The following is a 14,493-nucleotide window of genomic DNA, read 5'->3' as shown; positions in this document are numbered from 1 at the left end:
CCTATGAAATGACTTTAAAAGAAAGAAATCCTGAACCAAAGTACAAGAAATCTATTGCACTAAAAGCATCTAACCACTGCTCAAGTGAAGAAGAAAGTGAAACAAGCGACTTAGATCAAGATGAGTTAGCATTCATCACTAAGATACTAGGTAAGTTTTATATAAGGAATAAAAGATTTCCTAGAAAGTTCAATAAAAGGAAAACTGAAAAAGGAGAATCAAGTAGAAAATAAAATAAAAGTTAAAATGAACCTCCAATATGCTATCACTGTAAGAAACCAGGGCATATCAAACCGTACTGCCCATTGCTCAAGAAAGACAAGAAGAAAAAGAAGGAAGCTATGAAGGCCACTTGGGATGACTCAAGCTCAAGAGAAATGGAAATCGAATCAAGCAGACAAAAGATGGCAAACATATGCTTCATGGCGAATGATGAAGAGGTAAATTCCTACTACTCTTCAACGGAATCTTGCAATGAATCTTGTGATGAGTCATGTGATAGTATGCCCTTATACAAGGAATTACAAGATAGATTTTTATCCCTACACAAAAGGTATATAAAAATTTTCAAAAGAAATATAACTTTGAAGGATCAAAACAAGGAACTATTGAAGCAACTTGAATCATTCGAAACCATTGAAAAAGAAAAAGATTCTTGTATTTAGAAGTAAGAGGAGGAAGTAAGTAAAGTAACTCAAGAATTAGGCAAAACTGATAAAGAAAACTTGAATAAAAAGGATTTAGAAATGAATGAACTTAAGAAATTGGTAGAAGATAAAGAAAAAATTATATATAACTTTACAAAAGGTAAAGATAATTTTTAAAAGATGATTGGACAGCAAAGGCTACATGGGAATAAAGAGGGAATAGGTTATAATGGTAAAACAAATAGAAAGAATAAGAAATTTTACATGGGATACTTCATCAAGGAAGCCAAGCACTATGCTAGCACTTCCTCAAACAACAAACATGAACACACTACTTGCTATATGTGCAAGACTAGAGGTCTCATAATGTTTGATTGCCCACTAAAAAGGAAGTAGGTTAAAGTACAAGGAGAATGGAAAGTTAATAATGGAACTAACAACATAACAAAGAAAGTTAAAAGGATTTGTGTTCCAAAGACTAACACAATGAATCCTTCATTGTAGGTATGTTTTAAGACAACATCATAACAGACAAGTGGTACTTAGACAGTGGGTGTTCAAGACACATGACCGGCGATAAGACCAAGTTCTCCTCTCTAAAACAAAAGGATGGAGGATAAGTCACCTTCGGCGATAATTCCAAAGGTAAGATCATTAGCATCGGGAGAATAGGTAAAGAATCTTCTATTACTATTGATAATGTGTTATTAGTAGAAGGATTAAAATACAATCTTTTAAGAATTAGCCAATTGAGCGACAAAGGGTTTGAAATAACCTTTAAGAAATAAAAAATGTATTATCCAAAATCTCAAAGAAAATAAAATCTTATTTATAGCTCGTAGGATAAATAATTTTTATTATACAAACCTTGAGAATCTAATGAATCAAAACGTAACTTTTTTAGTAGCCATGAATGAAATAAGTTGGCTATGACATAGGAAATTAGGACATGCTAGCATGGACCTATTATCTACATTATCAAAGAAAAATATTGTAAAAGGATTAGTAAATACCAATTTCATAAAAGACAAGATGTGTGATGCATGCCAAAAAGGAAAGCAAGTTAAATAAAGATTTAAAAAGAAAAAAGTATATATCTACTAAAAGACCCCTATAACTATTACACCTAGACTTAATCGGTCCAACTAGAACCTTAAGCCTAGGAGGAAAACACTATGCTTTTGTAATAGTAGATGATTATTCAAGATTCACTTGGGTATTATTCCTAACAAATAAAGATGAAGCTTGTGACATGCTAATCATCTTATGTGAGAAATTACAAAATGAAAAGGGCTATAATGTAACAAGTTTTAGAAGTGATCAAGGTAGGGAGTTTAGAAACAAAGAGGTTGATAAATTTCGTAATGAGTATGGAATAAATCATAATTTCTCAGCACCTAGAACTCCACAAAAAAATGGAGTTGTAGAAAGAAAAAATAGGACCCTACAAGAAATGACAAGAACAATGATAGACGAAAATAACCTACCAAAATACTTTTGAGATGAAGCTGTAAATACAGCATGTTATATTGTAAATAGGGTGTCTATAAGATCAAGTACAGACAAAACACCGTATGAACTATCGAAAGGTAGAAAACCTAATATCTCCTACTTTCATTTATTTGGATGCAAATGGTTTATCCTTAACACTAAAGATGATTTAGAAAAGTTTGATGCAAAATCTAATGAAGGTATCTTTTTAGGCTACTCTACAAATAGCAAAGCCTATAGGGTCTATAATAGAAGAACTCTTACTATCATTGAATCAATACATATAACATTTGATGAAGCAAACAATTATGAAAATAAAATTAAAATTGATGAAAAAGAAGACATTCCACAAAAAGAAGAAGATCTTGAAATAAAAGAAGAAAATAAAACTTCAAATGAAAACATTGTAGAAAATATAGAACTATCTAAAGAATGGAGATATGCTAAAAGTCATCCAAAAGAACAAATTCTTAGAGAAACTTCAAAAAGAATAACCACTCGAGCCTCATTGAAAAATATTTGCAACCATTATGCCTTTTTGTCTTAAGATGAACCCAAGAATATTGAAGAAGCCTTAAAAGATGACTATTGGATTATAGCTATGCAAGAGGAACTAAATCAATTTGAAAGAAGTCAAGTTTGGAAACTTATACATAAACCTAAAGACAAATCAATCATAGGAACTAAATGGATGTTTAGAAATAGAAAGGATGAAAATGGGATAGTTATAAGAAATAAAGCTAGGCTAGTAGCACAAGGTTATAATCAAGAAGAAGGTATTGATTATGATGAAACGTTTGCCCCCCGTGGCAAGAATGGAAGCAATTAGGATGCTCTTAGCTTATGCAGCTTATAAGGACTTCAAATTATACCAAATGGATGTAAAAAATGCTTTCGTAAATGGATATATAAATGAAGAAGTATATGTAAAACAACCTCCAAGTTTTGAAAATTCAAAAAATCCAGATCATGTAATTAAGTTAACAAAAGCTTTATATGGATTGAAAAAAACTCCTAGAGCTTGGTATGAAAGGCTAAGCAAGTTCCTAATTTAAAAATAATAATAATAATTCAAGAGGAAAGATAGCACTTTATTTATAAAAACCAAAAACAAAGACATGCTTATAGTACAAATTTATGTTGATGATATTATTTTTGGAGCAACTCATGAGGATTTGTGTAATGAATTTGCTAAGTCTATGCAAAAAGAGTTTGAGATGAGCATGATGGGAGAGTTAAATTACTTTCTAGGGCTACAAATCAGACAAACAAAAAATGGAACTTTCATAAATCAAATTAAATATATTAAAGACATGTTAAAGAAGTTTGATATGGAAGAAAGTAAACCTATGGGAACTCCCATGAGCACCACCACTAGTCTTGAGAAGGATGAAAAAGGGAAACAAGTAGATACCAAGCATTACCGAGGGATATTATGTTTAGCGTAGTATGTGTGCTAGGTTCCAATCGGCTCCTAAGGAATCACACCAAACAGCAGTTAAAAGAATCCTTAGATATATACTAGGCACACTTGAACTAGGCTTATGGTATACAAAGGGAACTGAATTTGAAATGATTAGCTATTCCGATGCAGACTTTGCTAGATGCAAAATAGATAGAAAAAGCACAAGTGGTACTTGTCATTTTCTAGGACACTCTTTAGTCTCTTGTTCTTCAAAGAAACAAAACTCTGTGGCATTATCTACAGCAAAAGCAGAATGCATAGCAGCAAGGAGTTGTTGTGCCCAAACATTGTATATGAAACAACAATTAAAAGATTTCAAAATTCAATATCAAACTATTCCAATAAAATGTGAGAATACAAGTGCCATAAATATTTCAAAAAATTCAGTATCTCACTCAAGAACAAAACATATTGACATAAGACATCACTTCTTAAGAGATCATGTGTAAGACGATGACTTAATGCTAGAATTTGTAAATACAAATGACCATTTAGCAGACATATTCACAAAACAACTCTCTGAAGAGCGATCCATATTCATTAGAAGAGAATTAGGAATGATGCATATACGAGAAGCAAACAAAACAAATTTTCTACTTGGCAGGTGACTGCCACCTAAGTGCTAGACGACTCCCAAGCTATTGATTTTCAATTTTTTTGTTTGACAGGAGCCTGCCTTATCCTAGCAGGTGACTGCCTCGCGGCGGGTAGGGTTTAAAACCCTATTTTATGTCTTTTTAACTTCCATCAGGCGCCTGCAACTTCTCCTCTCTCTCCGAAAATCCTCTTTCCTACTCTTTTCCACACAAATTCCTCTTCCAAATCAGCCTGAAACTGTGAATCAAACCTACCCTCCACATCAAATCACGAATAAAACCTAGGGTTTATAAGCCTTCCTCTTCAAAATAAACATGCCACGGATCAAGTCGGTTGCTAACAAGGGTTCCTCTTCCTCCATAAGGATCAACAAATGATGAAGTGGAGAAGTGGTTAGTAAGTCCTCATGCAAAGCAACTGTATAGGAATCAAATTGCTTCAACCGAACCCATTGTAGGTAAAATACTTGATGTTACATTCTTCAATACTGATTTTCCTAAAATCATGGACCTTTTTAAGGAAATTGGGTGGGAACGGTTTATTACGTATCAAGCAAAAGGATACTATCCAACATGGTTCAGATTTTCTATGCTAACATAGAGAGATTTGAAAATGGGATCAAAACAAATCTTCTAGGGCAAAATATTCATCTTACTCCCATATCTTTGGGAAAAATTCTTTGAGTCAAGCTATAAAATTTTTAGGTTCACATTGCGAAGAAATAATGGATAATGTCGCATGGATTTACTCTAGAGGAATTTTTACCCTTAGTCATAATTGATACACCTATCTCCTTTGGGCATCCACCTCTTTACAAACAACTCAATCTCCAAGATTTAATCCTGCACCAACTTATTACAGTATTATCCTACCATGTTCTGATTCTCATGATCATATTTCCTTCTTAGATTGTTTTGTTATGTGGTGTATTCTTAAGGACAAAAGCTAGATCTTCCAAGTTTAATTCTCAAATGGATCATTATGAAAGTTGATGCTCCTCGTGTCATTCTACCATATGCTGGGATGTTAAATATGGTATTTTCCCATTTCAATGTTCTCACACCATCATTTAACTTCACTAGCAAAACCCATTACAATATCTTTTCTGATACTATCTTAAGCGTATGGGATATAAGCACTCTCCTCAAGGGTGGTTTCACAAGGGACATTGTCACATCTCATCTGCACCACCACCTCAGTCTTCCATGCAAGCCCCTTCAGTACAGCTTGACCCAGAAACTCCTTCTTCGTTCCTTCCATTATTTAACCACTATATGACCTTCAGTGATGGAATGCAATCCTGTACTTGGTACACTTAGGGAAAAGGTCTCTACTGTGGAAACTCATTGATCATGCCTTTTTCAGCGTGTTGACAAGATTGAGAAACATCTGGCTAGCTCTTCGATAGGCAAATCTCAGATGGATATCAGCTCTGCTCCATCTAGTGATGATGAATCTGCTGAATAATCTAGTGAACAAGAAGAAGAAGAAGATGAAAGTGGGTCTATGGAAGCTTCTGATTGATGTATTTCATTTATGTGCTATTTAACACTTTTTTCTATGTATTCGTATCTCTGAGTACTTAATCGGCTAGTACTTCTTTTGTGTTTGTAAGATCTACAAGTACTATGTTCTACAACACTTCACTATGTTGTTTTTGTATCACTCTCTTTTCCTTTTTTGATTGATGTCCAAACGGGGAGAGCGTTTGAAAGAAGGAAGTGCAAAAATGAAATATGCGATGGGCTTGTAAGACTATGAATATATATGTAATACCTTGTATGAGTTCATTGCTTGTAAGAATATGAATATATATGGGTATGAATTCATTTTGCAACTAACATGGTTTGTATAAATATTTTTAATATATCAAGCTTGTTGAAAGGGGGAGCCATGAGCATTATTTCCTATTATCATTTTTTCTCTTGATTTTTCATCATCAAAAAGGGGGAGATAATGCTTACAATTCTTCTTTTGATGATAACAAATCATGATATGTTTAATATGGTTTATTTCAAGTGAAAGATTTTCAGGAAGAAGGCAAAGCTTAAAGATAGTGACATAGATTAGAGAGAGTTCAAAGCTCAAAATGATGATAAAGTTTATGGAGAAAATACTATCCAAAAAGTTCAAGAAAGAAGGATGATTAGAAGCCCAAAGATGATAGAAGAACAAAGACTTACTTGAAGATAAGAAGAATATGTTTTTAAGGATGTTTCTATGTAAGTACTTCAAGTAAACTCCAAATATAAACTGAATTGAAGCTCTCATAAAATGAAATAAAAAAAACATAGAAATAAAGTTTTAGGTAAAACCCTAAAGTATGATTTTCACATTAAAGAAAAGAAGGGTTTAAAAAAATAAAATAAAAAAAATTTTTTTCAAAAAAATAGAAGGGACAGGCGACTGCCTACTCTTGCCAAGCGACTGCCCAAATTAAATGAATATTTTCAAAGAGGCAATAAGGTGCCGAGCGACTACCTAAGCACAGCCACGGGCCTGGGTGGTCATGCCAAGCGACTGCCTAGATTATGGCAAGTGACTGCCAGTATTCAGTGTTTTAAAAATTCCACTATGGCAGGCGACTGCCACTCGAACATTTGTTTAAAAATCTCCAATGGGAAGATTTTTTAAATTGATTTCTTGGGCACTATTATATTGAAAAATTTGGGGATTACTCCAAGGAAACTTGGGGGGCAAGGAATTACTTTTAAACACTTATAAATGGCCCCAAACTACAAAGTTTTTTACACCAAGAAATTTCCAGCAATCAAAGTTCTTTAAAAAGCTCTCAAACTCTCTTGTGTTCATCCAACTTCAACTATTGAGTTACTTCTATTACCAACTTCGAAGTAAAGTCTTCAAAGTCAGAATCTTTAAATACTTGGAAGATCTTTTGTGATTTAAATTAAGTATTAAGCTTCAATCCTTTTATATTTGATTTACTTTGAAGTATTCTTGTGCTGAATGTTGTACTAACTTACTCTGCTATATCTTGTACACAAACTTTTCCCTATCTTGGTTCTTGTTTATAGATGATTTAATGTTGTAGAATCATTGGACCAAACGAGGGAATATCATTTGGATAGGCGGGCTCTAGCCTACAGTAAGGAGTGGTTGTAATCGGTATTGTTTCACCCGTCAACGGAACTGAACTGGTGAATCCTTTGGTGGTTTGCTAAAGGTGAGGACGTAAGCTAGGTATAAGGTGAACCTCATAAAACCTTGTGTCTCTCTCTTGTTCCTTACTATTTTTTTTTCAACAAAACTTACAACGTGCATGTATGCTTTAAATTGTTAAATTCTGAGTGTGTGGTTGTTAAATAGACCAGAGGATAATTCGTTTTGGCTTGATCAATATTGATTATGGAAACCGAAAAGGACTACATTGGTTGATCATCCTAAACTTATTAATCTGAAAGTTTGTTTAAAAATTAAACACAAAGAAGAAGTGTAAGTTTGGAATAACGCAGGGCTTACATAAATTGAGAGTGCTTTACAATATATTATACGACTATTGTTACAAAGATCAGGATTTTGATTATCTTATTGATTGGTTGTGGTTGAATTGATTTTGTATTTACTTGTTGTGATTGTTGAAAAAAAACAAAGTATTAAAATTGAAATAATTTTAAAAATCCAATTCACGCCCCCTCTTGAGAAGCTATCCTAATTTCAATTGGTATCAGAGCCTAGTTATAGAAAATTCCTAACAAAAAGTTATAAAAAGATCTAAATGGCAAACATAGGAGTAGCTCCTTTTGGAGAGGGCCAATCCTCAACTCATCTACCAATCTTTTGTGGACACAACAACACCTTTTAGAAAAAGAGAATGCAAATCCACCTCCATCACATGGATTGGAAAGCATGGTAAGTAGTATTAATGGAGACCTTATTCCCACCAAGATAGTAGATGGAAAACAAATTCCAAAAGAGAAAAAGGATATGATCGATTCAGATTATAAAATGCTTCAAATAAGTTTGAGTGCTATAAATGCTTTGTATTGTGCTTTAGACGCTAATGAATTTAATAGGGTCATGGCTTGTAAAATGGCTAAAGAAATATAGGACAAATTAGAAGTCACATATGAAGGAACTATTGATGTTAGGGACAATAGGATAGACATGTTAATAAACGAATATGAAGTAGTCAAGATGAATCCAGATGAAACCATATTAAGTACGTACACAAGATTCACCCACACAATCAATTCCTTAAGTGCCTTAAGAAAAACTTATACCACTTATGAAATGATTAGGAAAATTTTGAGAGGCCTTCCCTCCATATGGGAACCAAAGGCTATAACAATTACCCAAGGAAAAAACCTTAAGACTACCTCCTTAGATGAACTCATAGGTTCACTCCTTACCAATGAAATGGCTCTGAAATAAAGAAATCCTGAACCAAAGCATAAGAAATCCATTGCACTAAAAGCATCTAGCCACTACTCAAGTGAAGAAGAAAGTGAAACAAGTGACTTAGATCAAGATGAATTAGCATTCATCACTAAGATACTAGGTAAGTTTTATAGAAGGAATAAAAGATTTCCTAGAAAGTTCAACAAAAGGAAAACTAGAAAAGGAGAATCAAATTGAAAAGAAAATAAAAGTAAAAATGAACCTCCAATATGCTATCATTGTAAGAAACCAGGGCATATCAAACCGGACCACCCATTGCTTAAGAAAGACAAGAAGAAAAAGAAGGAAGCTATGAAGGCCACTTGGGATGACTCATGCTCCAATTAAATGGAAAATGAATCAAGTGGACAAGAGATGGCAAACATATGCTTCATGGCGAATGCTGAAGAGGTAAATTCCTACTACTCTTCAATAGAATCTTGCAATGAATCTTGTGATGAGTCATGTGATAGTATGCCCTCATACAAGGAAACACAAGCTAAATTGTTCTCCTCACATGAAAGATTCATAAAAATTTTCAAAAGAAATATAACCCTGAAGGATCAAAATAAAGAACTATTGAAGCAACTTGAATCATTCAAAACCATTAAAAAAAAAGAAAAGATTCTTGTATTGATATCATGATTTATGTTCATCTTTGAAAATCATTCAAAATTTGTATTTTGAGCCTTCACAAGATCTATACTTTTGCTAATGGTTGCTCATAGCCTTAGTATTTATATGTTTTTCTTGATATCTTACTCTTTTTGATTGATATCAAAAGGGGGAAAAGTTTTGGGAAAAAATTGAACATGATATTGCATACCTAAGCATGAATATTGACTCAACTATGAAAGTATTTGATCTTGAATGATGCTTATTGATAGATGAGCATGACAGTAAATGAATTTTTGAAATTGGTCTTGATATTGTTAAGTTTGTTCAGATGATGCTTATTGTAACGGAGAGTACTTATTTTTGAATGCTCACTCTAACTTTTGCTCCTTGTTTGTTATGATAAAAAATGGAGAGATTGTCAGCCTTACAAGGCTTAACATCTTGTTTTGATGACAATAAACAATAGGAACTTAACATATTTGGTTAAGTGAGGACATTTCAGGACTCAACTACAAGAAAGCAAGGTCAAGTGTTCATAAGGATCCATTGAAAGCTTAAAATCCAAAGAAATATGGTCAAAACAAGCTTAAAGACATGGATTCAAAGATGATATATTAAAAATTGAAGATTATGAGAGCATGGATATTAAAGAGAAAGCTTAAAGTATATTAAAGCTTGAAGACAAAGCAAGCATGAAGACTTAAGTGTTTAGAATTTCAAAGTCTTAAGAAGTCTTTATGTAAGTACTTCATGTTTAAATATCTTATGAAATACTTTGAAGATCTTTAGGATGCAATATAAACTTAGAGACCAATTTTTGAAAACCCCAGAAAATTATTTTTAAAGTCACATTTGAGTTTTTGAAAAATCAAGGATTCAACATTTTTAAAAATTAAAAGTTTTGAAAAAAGGACTGTCTAGCTGATACACCTTGAATGAGCTGTGCTCACCTAGCTGACTGACAAATTGGACTGTCTAGCTGACTGACCAAAATGAATGGTGTTCACTCAGATATGTTTTAATTTCTAGATGGATAGAATGGACATAGCCGATTGGCCACCTGCTGAACCTATACAAAATAGGCCAGTCGAGTGACCCTGTAGAGATTTTAAATTTTGAACTTTAACAGGAAAATTGCAAAAAAAAAAAATTTCAAATCTAAACATTATGAAAACTTGGGGGACACTCCAAGCAATGTGGGAAACAATGAAACTCATTCTAAAAGCTCTATAAATACTCTTTTAACCCAATGAATTAAATTACCAAGCATACAATCCGTATTCAAGCACTTTACTTGCAATTTCTTCTAAAGATCACTCTTGCTCCATTCTTTGTGCAACCGAATTGTTGAATTTCTGAGTTGCTGATCCATCCTTCCTTTGAGTTTTGAGTTGCTAAATTTTATCTAGAAACAACATGGTGAAATTCTTACTTGAGCTACAGTTGTATTTCACCTTAATATTTCATTATTGAAGTACGTAGTGTTTGAAACTGTACTAATCTGCTCTTTGAAAGAGTGTCATTGTACACAACCAGTATTTCTTTTTTCTTAAAGATTCCAGGTTGTTGGATCATTGAATGAGCGTGGGGTATCGCTTGGAGAGGTCTTGCTCTATCCTATTGAAGGAGTGACCGGGCGTGAGGTATTGCTTGGAAAGGTGTAGCTTTAGCCTATTGAAGGAGTGTGTAAGGTATGTTCCACCCGGAAAGGAACGACATAGTGGAATCTTTTGGCTCTATTGGCTAAAGGCGAGGATGTAGGCTAGGCATAAGTCGAACCTTATAAAAAACATGGTGTCTCTCTCTTTCCTTTACTCTTTAAATTCCCGCATACTTATAAACTGCATTGATGTTTTAAATTTTATGATCATAATTACTATGTACTTTAGAAATTAAATAAATTGAAGTTTAATTTGTTTTTGGGATTGTGAAAACTGAATGGGAGTACATTAGTTAATCAATAATTTGCAGAAACCATAAGGAAGAATGTTGATTGATTAACACCCAAAGACTTTTTAACTAAAAGTTTATTTAATGTCTAAGATTTTGGAAAGAGTGTTGATTGTGCAGCAAATTGAGAAACAAATTTCATTATCTATAGGGCTTGAATCAAATCCATTAATGCAAGGCTTTTTATCAGCAAGCATACATTCTTAATCTTTACCTTGAGTGCTGAATCTTACAAAGCATTCATATTCAAAATCTACCATTAAATCAATTTTGATAGTGTTGCAATTCCTACGTTAACTTGTGCTTGGTAAATTGATTGGTTGATTAAGTTTTTTTTAATTGTATGATTGTGGATTTAATAAAGAACTAAGTTTTTGTGTGATTGCTAAATCTACAAGAAGTTAAGAATTCATTGAAAGAATTAAAAGAAAATTTTAATAATCTAATTCACCCCCCTCTTGAGACAGCTCATTAACTTTCAATTGGTATCTGAGCGGGGTTATAACAAATCCTAACAAGTAGTTATATAAAGATCTAGATGACACACGTAGGAGTATCTCCCTTTGGAGAGGGTCAATCCTGTACTAGTCCTCCCATCTTTTGTTGTTTAAATTATACATTTTGGAAACAAATGATGAGAATTTATCTTCAAACAATGGATTGGAAGGATTGGAAGGTTGTCACACATGGTAACTTAATCTTTACCAAGCTTTTGGATGGAAAAAAAAAGTTCCTGAAGAAGAAAAAGAGATGACTAAATTAGATCACAAGATGTTACAAGAAAATTTAAGTGCTATGAATGCATTATATTGTGCTTTAGATGATGATGAGTTGAATAGGGTAATGACATGTAGGTCAGCCAAAGAAATTTGGGACAAGCTAGAAGAAATCTATGAAGGAAATATAGATGCTAAAGGCAATGAATCAAGTGACCAAGAGTTTGCTTGCTATATGACATGGGACAATGAGAGCTCCTCATCCAAAATTTTGAATGAATCTTGCTGCAATCAATCCAATGATGAGAGCATGCCATCTTATGAAGAGCTACAAAGTGAATTATTCAAAGTTCATAAGATTCTAGTTAGAGTAACAAAATGATATAGTTCATTAAAAAATAAGAATGAAGCTGGGACGAAAGAATTGGAGTCTAAAAATCTTACAAAAAGAAAATAGGATTCAAAAATCAAGAAAATAGAAAGTAAGAATGAAAAGATGAGGATAGAAATAGAAGATCTTCGATCCCAATCCTCTGTGGAAAATGAGAAAGACATATATTTCCTAACTAGAGAATAAAATCAGCAAGATATCTCAAGACAAAGAAAAACTACAAGAAAAGGGTAATAATATACTAGACTCATAAATTGGTGATCTTAAAAGAAAAAATGAGGATCAAGCCAAAATCATCTACAATTTCACTAAAGTAAAAGAAAATTTTGAAAAAATGATTGGCACTAAAAAATGTTCTTGGATAAAGAAGGCATAGGATTTAATGGAGTTGAGAATAAAAAGAACAAGAATCTTTATATGTGATACTTTACAAAAGCATCAAAAAATTACACTAGCACCTCTTCGAATGCTTAGACTCACACCACATGCTTTCTATGTAAGAAGAAGGGACATATAAAGTTTGAATGTCCATTAAAGAGAAAGGGTGTGAAACTAAACAAGTTTGGAAACTAAAAGAAACATCTCTTGTTTAACCATCCGGGCCCAAGAAAGTATGGGAACCAAGATGAAAGACTAGTTCATAAACCAAATACTCCATAAATCTTATGTTTTTTATTAGGAATTAAGAAAACTAAAATCATATGGATTAGTTATAGCCCAAGAAGAAAATTTTGTTTGTTAAAATCTATGGAAAATCATTTCATAATACAAGGATATTATACTAATGAATAATCTCAAAGATGAGTTTAAGAGCTTATTGACAACTATAACATTGAGGCATATAAAAACAAAAATGAAATTGTTGGCCAAAATCATAGGATGATTTGTATAAGGCTTAACTTAGAAAATATTAAGATTTGGAAAGCAATATGGATTTTGGGTGTTCATATGAAAGCAAAAGAAAATAAAATCTAAAGCATGTTGAACTTATTATATGAGTATTCTGATATAAGAAGAGAGCATGATTTGATACATGGTAGGAAGGTTGTAGAAAGAAACAGATTTTAAAAGAAAACAAAGGTCAACCGACTGACCATAATCTCGGTCGGCTGGTTGAGCAAAATTTTAAAAAGAAAGCAAAGGTCAATTGACTAACCATATCACTACAAAAAATGAGGTTTTAAACCGTCACTAATACTCACAAAACCGTCACTACTAGTTTTGGTGACGGTTCTACGAGTATTAGCGACGGTTTTCAATTTGTCGCTATACCTGCCGTTACTAATACTTATTAGTGACGAATATCTAAAACCGTTACTAATAATAGAGTATTAGTGACGGTTTACAACCGTCACTACTAATATAGTATTAGTGATAGTTCCAATCCGTCACTAAAGACTAAAACCCGTCACTATAGATTCTAGACAAGATCGATCAAAAACCATCACTAATGCTCCATTATTAGTGACAGTTTATATGCATCGCTATTGCTACATTATTAGTGACGGTTTTATGTTCGTCACTATAACTACCTTAGTAGTGACGGGTCCTAAACCGTCACTATTTGTTTAGTAATAGTGACGATTTCCAAACCGTCACTATTACTAATTATTAGTGACGGTTTTATGTTCGTCACAATTACTGCATTAGTAGTGACGGGTTCTAAACCGTCACTATTTGTCTAGTAATAGTGACGGTTTCCAAACCGTCACTATTGCTCTTCAATACCATTACTTATGACTTTAGTGACGGTTTTAAATCGTCACTAAAGACATAGTATTAGTGACGATTTTAAAACCGTCACTAATACTTAAATTGCACAATTAATACTAATGTGTATTTCTTTCCAATTATTTATTCCTGTAAAAATATGATTCAAATTAATTCCTGTAAAAACCATAATTGCAATTCAAATTTAAGTACAAATATATTATACAAATTCAAATTCAAATTCAAATACAAATATATTATACAAATTCAAATTTAAATACACAACATTATAAAAATTCAAATTTAAATACATTTCATTTGTTCAGATAAAAAAAAAATGGAAAGCTACATCCGAATTGCATGACATCATCCTAGGGTTGTCACAGTTGCAAACCCTACAAATTAAGAAAGTTAAAAAAATTAGTGTACGGTTTTTGAAAATAAATCACTACGTAGCACATATACAGTCATGAAAAATAAATCACATCAACATCAGATTGTAGAGGAGGA

The sequence above is a fragment of the Malania oleifera genome, chromosome 4, assembly GCF_029873635.1.
Source record: "Malania oleifera isolate guangnan ecotype guangnan chromosome 4, ASM2987363v1, whole genome shotgun sequence".
NCBI classification, from domain to species: Eukaryota; Viridiplantae; Streptophyta; class Magnoliopsida; order Santalales; family Ximeniaceae; genus Malania; species Malania oleifera.
This window is presented reverse-complemented; position numbering follows the sequence as displayed.